Below are 19,263 nucleotides of genomic sequence, written 5' to 3' on the forward strand. Positions count from 1 at the left end.
GAAATGAGATAGTACAAATTTCAGGATTTAAAATGGATTACGTGTGCTGCTGAAATTTCAAATGCTTAACACCTTCAATGCTACAGGAGATTTTCCTCCTGTGCTGAATGATCTGTAAATCCATTGTTCATGACGAGCTCAGCTCGTCATAAGCACACGACAAGTGTACTGCACGACGAGCTGAGCTCGTCATGAGCATGGAAGGGGTTAAAACATCAATTTGTTATTAAACTCTACAAATTTGATTGCTAATATATGTAACCATATTAATACATAGAGTGTAGGTCAATGTACGTCCACATTTGTTTAGCTGATTTTAAGACAGAGTATAGCAGAGCCTGGATAGCTCAGTCGGTAGAGCATCAGACTTTTAATCTGAGGGTCCAGGGTTCAAGTCCCTGTTCAGGCGGTTGCTTCCTTTAAAGAAAAATTACTCTAATTGGATGCTCTTTTTGTGTTCCCCTGCATGACGAATAAGATATTCCATTACTAAAATTGCAAAAACGTCTTTCATGGAGTTGTGAAATGCACATCTGCCTCATATATCATGTGCCATTTGACTAAACTTAAGTCGTACGTAGACTTACCTAAGGTATCATGTAACTTGAAACGGTGAATATGATTTCCCCAATTCAATATTCAAAATAAATCCATGGTTATAGTATCAAATGAACTTTATAAAGCTGATCAACATTATTTCATTTCAGAATATCTCTGCACCTAATCAGAGCGTATTGGCTCTGTGGCGCAATGGTTAGCGCATTGGACTTCTAGGTGAATATAAAAAAGATATTCAAAGGTTGTGGGTTCGAATCCCACCAGAGTCAGTTTTATCCCTATTTATTTCATAACTGTTTAAAAGAGTAATAAACAGTGCATGCATGCTTCTGCTTCACCAAAAAGGGCAGTGAAAGGAAGTCTATTTTAAATAGATACTATTCAAATTACGCAATCTTTGCAGAAGAGGAAATTGGCAGCTGTACTTATGAAAATGTAATTTACTCAGAAGTAAGATTTTGGGCCCTTCCTTAATTTTACAATGTCAATAAAAACATATGACTTCTAAGTCAGCAAAAAAAATGAGATAGTAGCAAATTAAGGACTTACAATAAGGTTAAATTTACTGAAGAGATTTCAAATGCTTGAAGTACCAATTCATTATTATATTCCGCGTATTCAGTACTTAATACCGGCAACCAACTTAAGAAACGTAGTGATAGTTGGGACACTTCCAAATGTTGATAAGGTCATTTTGTGGAGCGACCTCTCCGAGCCTGGATAGCTCAGCCGGGAGAGCATCAGACTTTTAATCTGAGGGCCCAGGGTTCAAGTCCCTGTTCAGGCGGCTTGGTTAAAGAAAAGGTATATCAATTGCATACTCTTTTCAGGATCCAATGAATGGGGAGTCCTATTAGAGATGTTTAAAAAAAGTCTTAATCAAGTCATTACATACCCATCTGTCTTCTACATTCTTTGACAAGGGTTAAGAAGACTTACCCAAACTGTATCATGTAGTTTGACATGTTGATTATCTTTTACCCAATTCAATGTTCAAAATGTAAGGTAGTGTCCGATTAACTTGATAAAGTTGGTCAACAGCTGATAGGTCATCTTTTTATTTGTGAATCTCTGATCACCGTGTTGAATCAGGTCGGATCTCTAGTGCAATGGATAGCGGCTTGGAGTCCTAGACGAATGTAGCAAAAGCATTCAAAGGCTTTGTGTTCAAACACCAGCTGGGTCAATTTTATCCCTCCTCCTATTTTATAACTAATTGAAACAGTAACAAGCAATGCCTGCGTCTGCATCACCAGAAACATTTACCAACATGGCAGTGAAAGAAAGTCTACTTAAACAGAGACTGTTTGCTTTGAAAACATTGCATAATCTATGCCCAAGAGGAAATTCCCAAAGATACTGCTGAAAATGTCATTTAGTAGGTAGTAATAGTATTTGGCACTTTATTGATTTCACAATGTCATTTTAGACACATGATTTCTAAGTCAGCCGAAATGAGATAGTACAAATTTCAGGATTTAAAATGGATTACGTGTGCTGCTGAAATTTCAAATGCTTAACACCTTCAATGCTACAGGAGATTTTCCTCCTGTGCTGAATGATCTGTAAATCCATTGTTCATGACGAGCTCAGCTCGTCATAAGCACACGACAAGTGTACTGCACGACGAGCTGAGCTCGTCATGAGCATGGAAGGGGTTAAAACATCAATTTGTTATTAAACTCTACAAATTTGATTGCTAATATATGTAACCATATTAATACATAGAGTGTAGGTCAATGTACGTCCACATTTGTTTAGCTGATTTTAAGACAGAGTATAGCAGAGCCTGGATAGCTCAGTCGGTAGAGCATCAGACTTTTAATCTGAGGGTCCAGGGTTCAAGTCCCTGTTCAGGCGGTTGCTTCCTTTAAAGAAAAATTACTCTAATTGGATGCTCTTTTTGTGTTCCCCTGCATGACGAATAAGATATTCCATTACTAAAATTGCAAAAACGTCTTTCATGGAGTTGTGAAATGCACATCTGCCTCATATATCATGTGCCATTTGACTAAACTTAAGTCGTACGTAGACTTACCTAAGGTATCATGTAACTTGAAACGGTGAATATGATTTCCCCAATTCAATATTCAAAATAAATCCATGGTTATAGTATCAAATGAACTTTATAAAGCTGATCAACATTATTTCATTTCAGAATATCTCTGCACCTAATCAGAGCGTATTGGCTCTGTGGCGCAATGGATAGCGCATTGGACTTCTAGGTGAATGTAAAAAAGATATTCAAAGGTTGTGGGTTCGAATCCCACCAGAGTCAGTTTTATCCCTATTTATTTCATAACTGTTTAAAAGAGTAATAAACAGTGCATGCATGCTTCTGCTTCACCAAAAAGGGCAGTGAAAGGAAGTCTATTTTAAATAGATACTATTCAAATTACGCAATCTTTGCAGAAGAGGAAATTGGCAGCTGTACTTATGAAAATGTAATTTACTCAGAAGTAAGATTTTGGGCCCTTCCTTAATTTTACAATGTCAATAAAAACATATGACTTCTAAGTCAGCAAAAAAAATGAGATAGTAGCAATTTCAGGACTTACAATAAGGTTAAATTTACTGAAGAGATTTCAAATGCTTGAAGTACCAGTTCATTATTATATTCCGCGTATTCAGTACTTAATACCGGCAACCATCTTAAGAAACGTAGTGATAGTTGGGACACTTCCAAATGTTGATAAGGTCATTTTGTGGAGCGACCTCTCCGAGCCTGGATAGCTCAGCCGGGAGAGCATCAGACTTTTAATCTGAGGGCCCAGGGTTCAAGTCCCTGTTCAGGCGGCTTGGTTAAAGAAAAGGTATATCAATTGCATACTCTTTTCAGGATCCAATGAATGGGGAGTCCTATTAGAGATGTTTCAAAAAAGTCTTAATCAAGTCATTACATACCCATCTGTCTTCTACATTCTTTGACAAGGGTTAAGAAGACTTACCCAAACTGTATCATGTAGTTTGACATGTTGATTATCTTTTACCCAATTCAATGTTCAAAATGTAAGGTAGTGTCCGATTAACTTGATAAAGTTGGTCAACAGCTGATAGGTCATCTTTTTATTTGTGAATCTCTGATCACCGTGTTGAATCAGGTCGGATCTCTAGTGCAATGGATAGCGGCTTGGAGTCCTAGACGAATGTAGCAAAAGCATTCAAAGGCTTTGTGTTCAAACACCAGCTGGGTCAATTTTATCCCTCCTCCTATTTTATAACTAATTGAAACAGTAACAAGCAATGCCTGCGTCTGCATCACCAGAAACATTTACCAACATGGCAGTGAAAGAAAGTCTACTTAAACAGAGACTGTTTGCTTTGAAAACATTGCATAATCTATGCCCAAGAGGAAATTCCCAAAGATACTGCTGAAAATGTCATTTAGTAGGTAGTAATAGTATTTGGCACTTTATTGATTTCACAATGTCATTTTAGACACATGATTTCTAAGTCAGCCGAAATGAGATAGTACAAATTTCAGGATTTAAAATGGATTACGTGTGCTGCTGAAATTTCAAATGCTTAACACCTTCAATGCTACAGGAGATTTTCCTCCTGTGCTGAATGATCTGTAAATCCATTGTTCATGACGAGCTCAGCTCGTCATAAGCACACGACAAGTGTACTGCACGACGAGCTGAGCTCGTCATGAGCATGGAAGGGGTTAAAACATCAATTTGTTATTAAACTCTACAAATTTGATTGCTAATATATGTAACCATATTAATACATAGAGTGTAGGTCAATGTACGTCCACATTTGTTTAGCTGATTTTAAGACAGAGTATAGCAGAGCCTGGATAGCTCAGTCGGTAGAGCATCAGACTTTTAATCTGAGGGTCCAGGGTTCAAGTCCCTGTTCAGGCGGTTGCTTCCTTTAAAGAAAAATTACTCTAATTGGATGCTCTTTTTGTGTTCCCCTGCATGACGAATAAGATATTCCATTACTAAAATTGCAAAAACGTCTTTCATGGAGTTGTGAAATGCACATCTGCCTCATATATCATGTGCCATTTGACTAAACTTAAGTCGTACGTAGACTTACCTAAGGTATCATGTAACTTGAAACGGTGAATATGATTTCCCCAATTCAATATTCAAAATAAATCCATGGTTATAGTATCAAATGAACTTTATAAAGCTGATCAACATTATTTCATTTCAGAATATCTCTGCACCTAATCAGAGCGTATTGGCTCTGTGGCGCAATGGATAGCGCATTGGACTTCTAGGTGAATGTAAAAAAGATATTCAAAGGTTGTAGGTTCGAATCCCACCAGAGTCAGTTTTATCCCTATTTATTTCATAACTGTTTAAAAGAGTAATAAACAGTGCATGCATGCTTCTGCTTCACCAAAAAGGGCAGTGAAAGGAAGTCTATTTTAAATAGATACTATTCAAATTACGCAATCTTTGCAGAAGAGGAAATTGGCAGCTGTACTTATGAAAATGTAATTTACTCAGAAGTAAGATTTTGGGCCCTTCCTTAATTTTACAATGTCAATAAAAACATATGACTTCTAAGTCAGCAAAAAAAATGAGATAGTAGCAATTTCAGGACTTACAATAAGGTTAAATTTACTGAAGAGATTTCAAATGCTTGAAGTACCAATTCATTATTATATTCCGCGTATTCAGTACTTAATACCGGCAACCATCTTAAGAAACGTAGTGATAGTTGGGACACTTCCAAATGTTGATAAGGTCATTTTGTGGAGCGACCTCTCCGAGCCTGGATAGCTCAGCCGGGAGAGCATCAGACTTTTAATCTGAGGGCCCAGGGTTCAAGTCCCTGTTCAGACGGCTTGGTTAAAGAAAAGGTATATCAATTGCATACTCTTTTCAGGATCCAATGAATGGGGAGTCCTATTAGAGATGTTTAAAAAAAGTCTTAATCAAGTCATTACATACCCATCTGTCTTCTACATTCTTTGACAAGGGTTAAGAAGACTTACCCAAACTGTATCATGTAGTTTGACATGTTGATTATCTTTTACCCAATTCAATGTTCAAAATGTAAGGTAGTGTCCGATTAACTTGATAAAGTTGGTCAACAGCTGATAGGTCATCTTTTTATTTGTGAATCTCTGATCACCGTGTTGAATCAGGTCGGATCTCTAGTGCAATGGATAGCGGCTTGGAGTCCTAGACGAATGTAGCAAAAGCATTCAAAGGCTTTGTGTTCAAACACCAGCTGGGTCAATTTTATCCCTCCTCCTATTTTATAACTAATTGAAACAGTAACAAGCAATGCCTGCGTCTGCATCACCAGAAACATTTACCAACATGGCAGTGAAAGAAAGTCTACTTAAACAGAGACTGTTTGCTTTGAAAACATTGCATAATCTATGCCCAAGAGGAAATTCCCAAAGATACTGCTGAAAATGTCATTTAGTAGGTAGTAATAGTATTTGGCACTTTATTGATTTCACAATGTCATTTTAGACACATGATTTCTAAGTCAGCCGAAATGAGATAGTACAAATTTCAGGATTTAAAATGGATTACGTGTGCTGCTGAAATTTCAAATGCTTAACACCTTCAATGCTACAGGAGATTTTCCTCCTGTGCTGAATGATCTGTAAATCCATTGTTCATGACGAGCTCAGCTCGTCATAAGCACACGACAAGTGTACTGCACGACGAGCTGAGCTCGTCATGAGCATGGAAGGGGTTAAAACATCAATTTGTTATTAAACTCTACAAATTTGATTGCTAATATATGTAACCATATTAATACATAGAGTGTAGGTCAATGTACGTCCACATTTGTTTAGCTGATTTTAAGACAGAGTATAGCAGAGCCTGGATAGCTCAGTCGGTAGAGCATCAGACTTTTAATCTGAGGGTCCAGGGTTCAAGTCCCTGTTCAGGCGGTTGCTTCCTTTAAAGAAAAATTACTCTAATTGGATGCTCTTTTTGTGTTCCCCTGCATGACGAATAAGATATTCCATTACTAAAATTGCAAAAACGTCTTTCATGGAGTTGTGAAATGCACATCTGCCTCATATATCATGTGCCATTTGACTAAACTTAAGTCGTACGTAGACTTACCTAAGGTATCATGTAACTTGAAACGGTGAATATGATTTCCCCAATTCAATATTCAAAATAAATCCATGGTTATAGTATCAAATGAACTTTATAAAGCTGATCAACATTATTTCATTTCAGAATATCTCTGCACCTAATCAGAGCGTATTGGCTCTGTGGCGCAATGGATAGCGCATTGGACTTCTAGGTGAATGTAAAAAAGATATTCAAAGGTTGTGGGTTCGAATCCCACCAGAGTCAGTTTTATCCCTATTTATTTCATAACTGTTTAAAAGAGTAATAAACAGTGCATGCATGCTTCTGCTTCACCAAAAAGGGCAGTGAAAGGAAGTCTATTTTAAATAGATACTATTCAAATTACGCAATCTTTGCAGAAGAGGAAATTGGCAGCTGTACTTATGAAAATGTAATTTACTCAGAAGTAAGATTTTGGGCCCTTCCTTAATTTTACAATGTCAATAAAAACATATGACTTCTAAGTCAGCAAAAAAAATGAGATAGTAGCAATTTCAGGACTTACAATAAGGTTAAATTTACTGAAGAGATTTCAAATGCTTGAAGTACCAGTTCATTATTATATTCCGCGTATTCAGTACTTAATACCGGCAACCATCTTAAGAAACGTAGTGATAGTTGGGACACTTCCAAATGTTGATAAGGTCATTTTGTGGAGCGACCTCTCCGAGCCTGGATAGCTCAGCCGGGAGAGCATCAGACTTTTAATCTGAGGGCCCAGGGTTCAAGTCCCTGTTCAGGCGGCTTGGTTAAAGAAAAGGTATATCAATTGCATACTCTTTTCAGGATCCAATGAATGGGGAGTCCTATTAGAGATGTTTCAAAAAAGTCTTAATCAAGTCATTACATACCCATCTGTCTTCTACATTCTTTGACAAGGGTTAAGAAGACTTACCCAAACTGTATCATGTAGTTTGACATGTTGATTATCTTTTACCCAATTCAATGTTCAAAATGTAAGGTAGTGTCCGATTAACTTGATAAAGTTGGTCAACAGCTGATAGGTCATCTTTTTATTTGTGAATCTCTGATCACCGTGTTGAATCAGGTCGGATCTCTAGTGCAATGGATAGCGGCTTGGAGTCCTAGACGAATGTAGCAAAAGCATTCAAAGGCTTTGTGTTCAAACACCAGCTGGGTCAATTTTATCCCTCCTCCTATTTTATAACTAATTGAAACAGTAACAAGCAATGCCTGCGTCTGCATCACCAGAAACATTTACCAACATGGCAGTGAAAGAAAGTCTACTTAAACAGAGACTGTTTGCTTTGAAAACATTGCATAATCTATGCCCAAGAGGAAATTCCCAAAGATACTGCTGAAAATGTCATTTAGTAGGTAGTAATAGTATTTGGCACTTTATTGATTTCACAATGTCATTTTAGACACATGATTTCTAAGTCAGCCGAAATGAGATAGTACAAATTTCAGGATTTAAAATGGATTACGTGTGCTGCTGAAATTTCAAATGCTTAACACCTTCAATGCTACAGGAGATTTTCCTCCTGTGCTGAATGATCTGTAAATCCATTGTTCATGACGAGCTCAGCTCGTCATAAGCACACGACAAGTGTACTGCACGACGAGCTGAGCTCGTCATGAGCATGGAAGGGGTTAAAACATCAATTTGTTATTAAACTCTACAAATTTGATTGCTAATATATGTAACCATATTAATACATAGAGTGTAGGTCAATGTACGTCCACATTTGTTTAGCTGATTTTAAGACAGAGTATAGCAGAGCCTGGATAGCTCAGTCGGTAGAGCATCAGACTTTTAATCTGAGGGTCCAGGGTTCAAGTCCCTGTTCAGGCGGTTGCTTCCTTTAAAGAAAAATTACTCTAATTGGATGCTCTTTTTGTGTTCCCCTGCATGACGAATAAGATATTCCATTACTAAAATTGCAAAAACGTCTTTCATGGAGTTGTGAAATGCACATCTGCCTCATATATCATGTGCCATTTGACTAAACTTAAGTCGTACGTAGACTTACCTAAGGTATCATGTAACTTGAAACGGTGAATATGATTTCCCCAATTCAATATTCAAAATAAATCCATGGTTATAGTATCAAATGAACTTTATAAAGCTGATCAACATTATTTCATTTCAGAATATCTCTGCACCTAATCAGAGCGTATTGGCTCTGTGGCGCAATGGATAGCGCATTGGACTTCTAGGTGAATGTAAAAAAGATATTCAAAGGTTGTAGGTTCGAATCCCACCAGAGTCAGTTTTATCCCTATTTATTTCATAACTGTTTAAAAGAGTAATAAACAGTGCATGCATGCTTCTGCTTCACCAAAAAGGGCAGTGAAAGGAAGTCTATTTTAAATAGATACTATTCAAATTACGCAATCTTTGCAGAAGAGGAAATTGGCAGCTGTACTTATGAAAATGTAATTTACTCAGAAGTAAGATTTTGGGCCCTTCCTTAATTTTACAATGTCAATAAAAACATATGACTTCTAAGTCAGCAAAAAAAATGAGATAGTAGCAATTTCAGGACTTACAATAAGGTTAAATTTACTGAAGAGATTTCAAATGCTTGAAGTACCAATTCATTATTATATTCCGCGTATTCAGTACTTAATACCGGCAACCATCTTAAGAAACGTAGTGATAGTTGGGACACTTCCAAATGTTGATAAGGTCATTTTGTGGAGCGACCTCTCCGAGCCTGGATAGCTCAGCCGGGAGAGCATCAGACTTTTAATCTGAGGGCCCAGGGTTCAAGTCCCTGTTCAGGCGGCTTGGTTAAAGAAAAGGTATATCAATTGCATACTCTTTTCAGGATCCAATGAATGGGGAGTCCTATTAGAGATGTTTCAAAAAAGTCTTAATCAAGTCATTACATACCCATCTGTCTTCTACATTCTTTGACAAGGGTTAAGAAGACTTACCCAAACTGTATCATGTAGTTTGACATGTTGATTATCTTTTACCCAATTCAATGTTCAAAATGTAAGGTAGTGTCCGATTAACTTGATAAAGTTGGTCAACAGCTGATAGGTCATCTTTTTATTTGTGAATCTCTGATCACCGTGTTGAATCAGGTCGGATCTCTAGTGCAATGGATAGCGGCTTGGAGTCCTAGACGAATGTAGCAAAAGCATTCAAAGGCTTTGTGTTCAAACACCAGCTGGGTCAATTTTATCCCTCCTCCTATTTTATAACTAATTGAAACAGTAACAAGCAATGCCTGCGTCTGCATCACCAGAAACATTTACCAACATGGCAGTGAAAGAAAGTCTACTTAAACAGAGACTGTTTGCTTTGAAAACATTGCATAATCTATGCCCAAGAGGAAATTCCCAAAGATACTGCTGAAAATGTCATTTAGTAGGTAGTAATAGTATTTGGCACTTTATTGATTTCACAATGTCATTTTAGACACATGATTTCTAAGTCAGCCGAAATGAGATAGTACAAATTTCAGGATTTAAAATGGATTACGTGTGCTGCTGAAATTTCAAATGCTTAACACCTTCAATGCTACAGGAGATTTTCCTCCTGTGCTGAATGATCTGTAAATCCATTGTTCATGACGAGCTCAGCTCGTCATAAGCACACGACAAGTGTACTGCACGACGAGCTGAGCTCGTCATGAGCATGGAAGGGGTTAAAACATCAATTTGTTATTAAACTCTACAAATTTGATTGCTAATATATGTAACCATATTAATACATAGAGTGTAGGTCAATGTACGTCCACATTTGTTTAGCTGATTTTAAGACAGAGTATAGCAGAGCCTGGATAGCTCAGTCGGTAGAGCATCAGACTTTTAATCTGAGGGTCCAGGGTTCAAGTCCCTGTTCAGGCGGTTGCTTCCTTGAAAGAAAAATTACTCTAATTGGATGCTCTTTTTGTGTTCCCCTGCATGACGAATAAGATATTCCATTACTAAAATTGCAAAAACGTCTTTCATGGAGTTGTGAAATGCACATCTGCCTCATATATCATGTGCCATTTGACTAAACTTAAGTCGTACGTAGACTTACCTAAGGTATCATGTAACTTGAAACGGTGAATATGATTTCCCCAATTCAATATTCAAAATAAATCCATGGTTATAGTATCAAATGAACTTTATAAAGCTGATCAACATTATTTCATTTCAGAATATCTCTGCACCTAATCAGAGCGTATTGGCTCTGTGGCGCAATGGATAGCGCATTGGACTTCTAGGTGAATGTAAAAAAGATATTCAAAGGTTGTGGGTTCGAATCCCACCAGAGTCAGTTTTATCCCTATTTATTTCATAACTGTTTAAAAGAGTAATAAACAGTGCATGCATGCTTCTGCTTCACCAAAAAGGGCAGTGAAAGGAAGTCTATTTTAAATAGATACTATTCAAATTACGCAATCTTTGCAGAAGAGGAAATTGGCAGCTGTACTTATGAAAATGTAATTTACTCAGAAGTAAGATTTTGGGCCCTTCCTTAATTTTACAATGTCAATAAAAACATATGACTTCTAAGTCAGCAAAAAAAATGAGATAGTAGCAATTTCAGGACTTACAATAAGGTTAAATTTACTGAAGAGATTTCAAATGCTTGAAGTACCAGTTCATTATTATATTCCGCGTATTCAGTACTTAATACCGGCAACCATCTTAAGAAACGTAGTGATAGTTGGGACACTTCCAAATGTTGATAAGGTCATTTTGTGGAGCGACCTCTCCGAGCCTGGATAGCTCAGCCGGGAGAGCATCAGACTTTTAATCTGAGGGCCCAGGGTTCAAGTCCCTGTTCAGGCGGCTTGGTTAAAGAAAAGGTATATCAATTGCATACTCTTTTCAGGATCCAATGAATGGGGAGTCCTATTAGAGATGTTTCAAAAAAGTCTTAATCAAGTCATTACATACCCATCTGTCTTCTACATTCTTTGACAAGGGTTAAGAAGACTTACCCAAACTGTATCATGTAGTTTGACATGTTGATTATCTTTTACCCAATTCAATGTTCAAAATGTAAGGTAGTGTCCGATTAACTTGATAAAGTTGGTCAACAGCTGATAGGTCATCTTTTTATTTGTGAATCTCTGATCACCGTGTTGAATCAGGTCGGATCTCTAGTGCAATGGATAGCGGCTTGGAGTCCTAGACGAATGTAGCAAAAGCATTCAAAGGCTTTGTGTTCAAACACCAGCTGGGTCAATTTTATCCCTCCTCCTATTTTATAACTAATTGAAACAGTAACAAGCAATGCCTGCGTCTGCATCACCAGAAACATTTACCAACATGGCAGTGAAAGAAAGTCTACTTAAACAGAGACTGTTTGCTTTGAAAACATTGCATAATCTATGCCCAAGAGGAAATTCCCAAAGATACTGCTGAAAATGTCATTTAGTAGGTAGTAATAGTATTTGGCACTTTATTGATTTCACAATGTCATTTTAGACACATGATTTCTAAGTCAGCCGAAATGAGATAGTACAAATTTCAGGATTTAAAATGGATTACGTGTGCTGCTGAAATTTCAAATGCTTAACACCTTCAATGCTACAGGAGATTTTCCTCCTGTGCTGAATGATCTGTAAATCCATTGTTCATGACGAGCTCAGCTCGTCATAAGCACACGACAAGTGTACTGCACGACGAGCTGAGCTCGTCATGAGCATGGAAGGGGTTAAAACATCAATTTGTTATTAAACTCTACAAATTTGATTGCTAATATATGTAACCATATTAATACATAGAGTGTAGGTCAATGTACGTCCACATTTGTTTAGCTGATTTTAAGACAGAGTATAGCAGAGCCTGGATAGCTCAGTCGGTAGAGCATCAGACTTTTAATCTGAGGGTCCAGGGTTCAAGTCCCTGTTCAGGCGGTTGCTTCCTTTAAAGAAAAATTACTCTAATTGGATGCTCTTTTTGTGTTCCCCTGCATGACGAATAAGATATTCCATTACTAAAATTGCAAAAACGTCTTTCATGGAGTTGTGAAATGCACATCTGCCTCATATATCATGTGCCATTTGACTAAACTTAAGTCGTACGTAGACTTACCTAAGGTATCATGTAACTTGAAACGGTGAATATGATTTCCCCAATTCAATATTCAAAATAAATCCATGGTTATAGTATCAAATGAACTTTATAAAGCTGATCAACATTATTTCATTTCAGAATATCTCTGCACCTAATCAGAGCGTATTGGCTCTGTGGCGCAATGGATAGCGCATTGGACTTCTAGGTGAATGTAAAAAAGATATTCAAAGGTTGTAGGTTCGAATCCCACCAGAGTCAGTTTTATCCCTATTTATTTCATAACTGTTTAAAAGAGTAATAAACAGTGCATGCATGCTTCTGCTTCACCAAAAAGGGCAGTGAAAGGAAGTCTATTTTAAATAGATACTATTCAAATTACGCAATCTTTGCAGAAGAGGAAATTGGCAGCTGTACTTATGAAAATGTAATTTACTCAGAAGTAAGATTTTGGGCCCTTCCTTAATTTTACAATGTCAATAAAAACATATGACTTCTAAGTCAGCAAAAAAAATGAGATAGTAGCAATTTCAGGACTTACAATAAGGTTAAATTTACTGAAGAGATTTCAAATGCTTGAAGTACCAATTCATTATTATATTCCGCGTATTCAGTACTTAATACCGGCAACCATCTTAAGAAACGTAGTGATAGTTGGGACACTTCCAAATGTTGATAAGGTCATTTTGTGGAGCGACCTCTCCGAGCCTGGATAGCTCAGCCGGGAGAGCATCAGACTTTTAATCTGAGGGCCCAGGGTTCAAGTCCCTGTTCAGGCGGCTTGGTTAAAGAAAAGGTATATCAATTGCATACTCTTTTCAGGATCCAATGAATGGGGAGTCCTATTAGAGATGTTTCAAAAAAGTCTTAATCAAGTCATTACATACCCATCTGTCTTCTACATTCTTTGACAAGGGTTAAGAAGACTTACCCAAACTGTATCATGTAGTTTGACATGTTGATTATCTTTTACCCAATTCAATGTTCAAAATGTAAGGTAGTGTCCGATTAACTTGATAAAGTTGGTCAACAGCTGATAGGTCATCTTTTTATTTGTGAATCTCTGATCACCGTGTTGAATCAGGTCGGATCTCTAGTGCAATGGATAGCGGCTTGGAGTCCTAGACGAATGTAGCAAAAGCATTCAAAGGCTTTGTGTTCAAACACCAGCTGGGTCAATTTTATCCCTCCTCCTATTTTATAACTAATTGAAACAGTAACAAGCAATGCCTGCGTCTGCATCACCAGAAACATTTACCAACATGGCAGTGAAAGAAAGTCTACTTAAACAGAGACTGTTTGCTTTGAAAACATTGCATAATCTATGCCCAAGAGGAAATTCCCAAAGATACTGCTGAAAATGTCATTTAGTAGGTAGTAATAGTATTTGGCACTTTATTGATTTCACAATGTCATTTTAGACACATGATTTCTAAGTCAGCCGAAATGAGATAGTACAAATTTCAGGATTTAAAATGGATTACGTGTGCTGCTGAAATTTCAAATGCTTAACACCTTCAATGCTACAGGAGATTTTCCTCCTGTGCTGAATGATCTGTAAATCCATTGTTCATGACGAGCTCAGCTCGTCATAAGCACACGACAAGTGTACTGCACGACGAGCTGAGCTCGTCATGAGCATGGAAGGGGTTAAAACATCAATTTGTTATTAAACTCTACAAATTTGATTGCTAATATATGTAACCATATTAATACATAGAGTGTAGGTCAATGTACGTCCACATTTGTTTAGCTGATTTTAAGACAGAGTATAGCAGAGCCTGGATAGCTCAGTCGGTAGAGCATCAGACTTTTAATCTGAGGGTCCAGGGTTCAAGTCCCTGTTCAGGCGGTTGCTTCCTTGAAAGAAAAATTACTCTAATTGGATGCTCTTTTTGTGTTCCCCTGCATGACGAATAAGATATTCCATTACTAAAATTGCAAAAACGTCTTTCATGGAGTTGTGAAATGCACATCTGCCTCATATATCATGTGCCATTTGACTAAACTTAAGTCGTACGTAGACTTACCTAAGGTATCATGTAACTTGAAACGGTGAATATGATTTCCCCAATTCAATATTCAAAATAAATCCATGGTTATAGTATCAAATGAACTTTATAAAGCTGATCAACATTATTTCATTTCAGAATATCTCTGCACCTAATCAGAGCGTATTGGCTCTGTGGCGCAATGGATAGCGCATTGGACTTCTAGGTGAATGTAAAAAAGATATTCAAAGGTTGTGGGTTCGAATCCCACCAGAGTCAGTTTTATCCCTATTTATTTCATAACTGTTTAAAAGAGTAATAAACAGTGCATGCATGCTTCTGCTTCACCAAAAAGGGCAGTGAAAGGAAGTCTATTTTAAATAGATACTATTCAAATTACGCAATCTTTGCAGAAGAGGAAATTGGCAGCTGTACTTATGAAAATGTAATTTACTCAGAAGTAAGATTTTGGGCCCTTCCTTAATTTTACAATGTCAATAAAAACATATGACTTCTAAGTCAGCAAAAAAAATGAGATAGTAGCAATTTCAGGACTTACAATAAGGTTAAATTTACTGAAGAGATTTCAAATGCTTGAAGTACCAATTCATTATTATATTCCGCGTATTCAGTACTTAATACCGGCAACCATCTTAAGAAACGTAGTGATAGTTGGGACACTTCCAAATGTTGATAAGGTCATTTTGTGGAGCGACCTCTCCGAGCCTGGATAGCTCAGCCGGGAGAGCATCAGACTTTTAATCTGAGGGCCCAGGGTTCAAGTCCCTGTTCAGGCGGCTTGGTTAAAGAAAAGGTATATCAATTGCATACTCTTTTCAGGATCCAATGAATGGGGAGTCCTATTAGAGATGTTTCAAAAAAGTCTTAATCAAGTCATTACATACCCATCTGTCTTCTACATTCTTTGACAAGGGTTAAGAAGACTTACCCAAACTGTATCATGTAGTTTGACATGTTGATTATCTTTTACCCAATTCAATGTTCAAAATGTAAGGTAGTGTCCGATTAACTTGATAAAGTTGGTCAACAGCTGATAGGTCATCTTTTTATTTGTGAATCTCTGATCACCGTGTTGAATCAGGTCGGATCTCTAGTGCAATGGATAGCGGCTTGGAGTCCTAGACGAATGTAGCAAAAGCATTCAAAGGCTTTGTGTTCAAACACCAGCTGGGTCAATTTTATCCCTCCTCCTATTTTATAACTAATTGAAACAGTAACAAGCAATGCCTGCGTCTGCATCACCAGAAACATTTACCAACATGGCAGTGAAAGAAAGTCTACTTAAACAGAGACTGTTTGCTTTGAAAACATTGCATAATCTATGCCCAAGAGGAAATTCCCAAAGATACTGCTGAAAATGTCATTTAGTAGGTAGTAATAGTATTTGGCACTTTATTGATTTCACAATGTCATTTTAGACACATGATTTCTAAGTCAGCCGAAATGAGATAGTACAAATTTCAGGATTTAAAATGGATTACGTGTGCTGCTGAAATTTCAAATGCTTAACACCTTCAATGCTACAGGAGATTTTCCTCCTGTGCTGAATGATCTGTAAATCCATTGTTCATGACGAGCTCAGCTCGTCATAAGCACACGACAAGTGTACTGCACGACGAGCTGAGCTCGTCATGAGCATGGAAGGGGTTAAAACATCAATTTGTTATTAAACTCTACAAATTTGATTGCTAATATATGGAACCATATTAATACATAGAGTGTAGGTCAATGTACGTCCACATTTGTTTAGCTGATTTTAAGACAGAGTATAGCAGAGCCTGGATAGCTCAGTCGGTAGAGCATCAGACTTTTAATCTGAGGGTCCAGGGTTCAAGTCCCTGTTCAGGCGGTTGCTTCCTTGAAAGAAAAATTACTCTAATTGGATGCTCTTTTTGTGTTCCCCTGCATGACGAATAAGATATTCCATTACTAAAATTGCAAAAACGTCTTTCATGGAGTTGTGAAATGCACATCTGCCTCATATATCATGTGCCATTTGACTAAACTTAAGTCGTACGTAGACTTACCTAAGGTATCATGTAACTTGAAACGGTGAATATGATTTCCCCAATTCAATATTCAAAATAAATCCATGGTTATAGTATCAAATGAACTTTATAAAGCTGATCAACATTATTTCATTTCAGAATATCTCTGCACCTAATCAGAGCGTATTGGCTCTGTGGCGCAATGGATAGCGCATTGGACTTCTAGGTGAATGTAAAAAAGATATTCAAAGGTTGTGGGTTCGAATCCCACCAGAGTCAGTTTTATCCCTATTTATTTCATAACTGTTTAAAAGAGTAATAAACAGTGCATGCATGCTTCTGCTTCACCAAAAAGGGCAGTGAAAGGAAGTCTATTTTAAATAGATACTATTCAAATTACGCAATCTTTGCAGAAGAGGAAATTGGCAGCTGTACTTATGAAAATGTAATTTACTCAGAAGTAAGATTTTGGGCCCTTCCTTAATTTTACAATGTCAATAAAAACATATGACTTCTAAGTCAGCAAAAAAAATGAGATAGTAGCAAATTAAGGACTTACAATAAGGTTAAATTTACTGAAGAGATTTCAAATGCTTGAAGTACCAATTCATTATTATATTCCGCGTATTCAGTACTTAATACCGGCAACCATCTTAAGAAACGTAGTGATAGTTGGGACACTTCCAAATGTTGATAAGGTCATTTTGTGGAGCGACCTCTCCGAGCCTGGATAGCTCAGCCGGGAGAGCATCAGACTTTTAATCTGAGGGCCCAGGGTTCAAGTCCCTGTTCAGGCGGCTTGGTTAAAGAAAAGGTATATCAATTGCATACTCTTTTCAGGATCCAATGAATGGGGAGTCCTATTAGAGATGTTTCAAAAAAGTCTTAATCAAGTCATTACATACCCATCTGTCTTCTACATTCTTTGACAAGGGTTAAGAAGACTTACCCAAACTGTATCATGTAGTTTGACATGTTGATTATCTTTTACCCAATTCAATGTTCAAAATGTAAGGTAGTGTCCGATTAACTTGATAAAGTTGGTCAACAGCTGATAGGTCATCTTTTTATTTGTGATTCTCTGATCACCGTGTTGAATCAGGTCGGATCTCTAGTGCAATGGATAGCGGCTTGGAGTCCTAGACGAATGTAGCAAAAGCATTCAAAGGCTTTGTGTTCAAACACCAGCTGGGTCAATTTTATCCCTCCTCCTATTTTATAACTAATTGAAACAGTAACAAGCAATGCCTGCGTCTGCATCACCAGAAACATTTACCAACATGGCAGTGAAAGAAAGTCTACTTAAACAGAGACTGTTTGCTTTGAAAACATTGCATAATCTATGCCCAAGAGGAAATTCCCAAAGATACTGCTGAAAATGTCATTTAGTAGGTAGTAATAGTATTTGGCACTTTATTGATTTCACAATGTCATTTTAGACACATGATTTCTAAGTCAGCCGAAATGAGATAGTACAAATTTCAGGATTTAAAATGGATTACGTGTGCTGCTGAAATTTCAAATGCTTAACACCTTCAATGCTACAGGAGATTTTCCTCCTGTGCTGAATGATCTGTAAATCCATTGTTCATGACGAGCTCAGCTCGTCATAAGCACACGACAAGTGTACTGCACGACGAGCTGAGCTCGTCATGAGCATGGAAGGGGTTAAAACATCAATTTGTTATTAAACTCTACAAATTTGATTGCTAATATATGTAACCATATTAATACATAGAGTGTAGGTCAATGTACGTCCACATTTGTTTAGCTGATTTTAAGACAGAGTATAGCAGAGCCTGGATAGCTCAGTCGGTAGAGCATCAGACTTTTAATCTGAGGGTCCAGGGTTCAAGTCCCTGTTCAGGCGGTTGCTTCCTTGAAAGAAAAATTACTCTAATTGGATGCTCTTTTTGTGTTCCCCTGCATGACGAATAAGATATTCCATTACTAAAATTGCAAAAACGTCTTTCATGGAGTTGTGAAATGCACATCTGCCTCATATATCATGTGCCATTTGACTAAACTTAAGTCGTACGTAGACTTACCTAAGGTATCATGTAACTTGAAACGTTGAATATGATTTCCCCAATTCAATATTCAAAATAAATCCATGGTTATAGTATCAAATGAACTTTATAAAGCTGATCAACATTATTTCATTTCAGAATATCTCTGCACCTAATCAGAGCGTATTGGCTCTGTGGCGCAATGGATAGCGCATTGGACTTCTAGGTGAATGTAAAAAAGATATTCAAAGGTTGTGGGTTCAAATCCCACCAGAGTCAGTTTTATCCCTATTTATTTCATAACTGTTTAAAAGAGTAATAAACAGTGCATGCATGCTTCTGCTTCACCAAAAAGGGCAGTGAAAGGAAGTCTATTTTAAATAGATACTATTCAAATTACGCAATCTTTGCAGAAGAGGAAATTGGCAGCTGTACTTATGAAAATGTAATTTACTCAGAAGTAAGATTTTGGGCCCTTCCTTAATTTTACAATGTCAATAAAAACATATGACTTCTAAGTCAGCAAAAAAAATGAGATAGTAGCAATTTCAGGACTTACAATAAGGTTAAATTTACTGAAGAGATTTCAAATGCTTGAAGTACCAATTCATTATTATATTCCGCGTATTCAGTA

The 19,263-nt window shown here is 37.2% G+C and overlaps 17 non-coding genes across 17 annotated transcripts; all 17 read left to right on the forward strand.

The window, feature by feature from the left end:
* Positions 1–336: 336 nt before the first annotated feature.
* On the forward strand, positions 337–409 carry TRNAK-UUU (transfer RNA lysine (anticodon UUU)). The gene has a single exon. It is a non-coding gene; the product is annotated as a tRNA-Lys (tRNA).
* A 327-nt stretch (positions 410–736) lies between these two features.
* Positions 737–827, forward strand: TRNAR-UCU (transfer RNA arginine (anticodon UCU)). The gene is given in 2 exon segments: positions 737–773; positions 792–827. It is a non-coding gene; the product is annotated as a tRNA-Arg (tRNA).
* A 1,518-nt stretch (positions 828–2,345) lies between these two features.
* Positions 2,346–2,418, forward strand: TRNAK-UUU (transfer RNA lysine (anticodon UUU)). Its single transcript has one exon. It is a non-coding gene; the product is annotated as a tRNA-Lys (tRNA).
* A 327-nt stretch (positions 2,419–2,745) lies between these two features.
* On the forward strand, positions 2,746–2,836 carry TRNAR-UCU (transfer RNA arginine (anticodon UCU)). Its single transcript is given in 2 exon segments — positions 2,746–2,782; positions 2,801–2,836. It is a non-coding gene; the product is annotated as a tRNA-Arg (tRNA).
* Positions 2,837–4,354: 1,518 nt separating this feature from the next.
* On the forward strand, positions 4,355–4,427 carry TRNAK-UUU (transfer RNA lysine (anticodon UUU)). The gene has a single exon. It is a non-coding gene; the product is annotated as a tRNA-Lys (tRNA).
* Positions 4,428–6,363: 1,936 nt separating this feature from the next.
* TRNAK-UUU (transfer RNA lysine (anticodon UUU)) lies at positions 6,364–6,436 on the forward strand. Its single transcript has one exon. It is a non-coding gene; the product is annotated as a tRNA-Lys (tRNA).
* Positions 6,437–6,763: 327 nt separating this feature from the next.
* Positions 6,764–6,854, forward strand: TRNAR-UCU (transfer RNA arginine (anticodon UCU)). The gene is given in 2 exon segments: positions 6,764–6,800; positions 6,819–6,854. It is a non-coding gene; the product is annotated as a tRNA-Arg (tRNA).
* A 1,518-nt stretch (positions 6,855–8,372) lies between these two features.
* Positions 8,373–8,445, forward strand: TRNAK-UUU (transfer RNA lysine (anticodon UUU)). The gene has a single exon. It is a non-coding gene; the product is annotated as a tRNA-Lys (tRNA).
* Positions 8,446–10,381: 1,936 nt separating this feature from the next.
* On the forward strand, positions 10,382–10,454 carry TRNAK-UUU (transfer RNA lysine (anticodon UUU)). The gene has a single exon. It is a non-coding gene; the product is annotated as a tRNA-Lys (tRNA).
* Positions 10,455–10,781: 327 nt separating this feature from the next.
* Positions 10,782–10,872, forward strand: TRNAR-UCU (transfer RNA arginine (anticodon UCU)). Its single transcript is given in 2 exon segments — positions 10,782–10,818; positions 10,837–10,872. It is a non-coding gene; the product is annotated as a tRNA-Arg (tRNA).
* A 1,518-nt stretch (positions 10,873–12,390) lies between these two features.
* On the forward strand, positions 12,391–12,463 carry TRNAK-UUU (transfer RNA lysine (anticodon UUU)). Its single transcript has one exon. It is a non-coding gene; the product is annotated as a tRNA-Lys (tRNA).
* A 1,936-nt stretch (positions 12,464–14,399) lies between these two features.
* Positions 14,400–14,472, forward strand: TRNAK-UUU (transfer RNA lysine (anticodon UUU)). The gene has a single exon. It is a non-coding gene; the product is annotated as a tRNA-Lys (tRNA).
* A 327-nt stretch (positions 14,473–14,799) lies between these two features.
* On the forward strand, positions 14,800–14,890 carry TRNAR-UCU (transfer RNA arginine (anticodon UCU)). The gene is given in 2 exon segments: positions 14,800–14,836; positions 14,855–14,890. It is a non-coding gene; the product is annotated as a tRNA-Arg (tRNA).
* A 1,518-nt stretch (positions 14,891–16,408) lies between these two features.
* On the forward strand, positions 16,409–16,481 carry TRNAK-UUU (transfer RNA lysine (anticodon UUU)). The gene has a single exon. It is a non-coding gene; the product is annotated as a tRNA-Lys (tRNA).
* Positions 16,482–16,808: 327 nt separating this feature from the next.
* On the forward strand, positions 16,809–16,899 carry TRNAR-UCU (transfer RNA arginine (anticodon UCU)). Its single transcript is given in 2 exon segments — positions 16,809–16,845; positions 16,864–16,899. It is a non-coding gene; the product is annotated as a tRNA-Arg (tRNA).
* A 1,518-nt stretch (positions 16,900–18,417) lies between these two features.
* On the forward strand, positions 18,418–18,490 carry TRNAK-UUU (transfer RNA lysine (anticodon UUU)). The gene has a single exon. It is a non-coding gene; the product is annotated as a tRNA-Lys (tRNA).
* Positions 18,491–18,817: 327 nt separating this feature from the next.
* TRNAR-UCU (transfer RNA arginine (anticodon UCU)) lies at positions 18,818–18,908 on the forward strand. The gene is given in 2 exon segments: positions 18,818–18,854; positions 18,873–18,908. It is a non-coding gene; the product is annotated as a tRNA-Arg (tRNA).
* The last annotated feature ends 355 nt before the right edge of the window (positions 18,909–19,263 follow it).

The sequence above is a fragment of the Lissotriton helveticus genome, chromosome 1_1, assembly GCF_964261635.1.
Source record: "Lissotriton helveticus chromosome 1_1, aLisHel1.1, whole genome shotgun sequence".
Taxonomy (NCBI): Eukaryota; Metazoa; Chordata; class Amphibia; order Caudata; family Salamandridae; genus Lissotriton; species Lissotriton helveticus.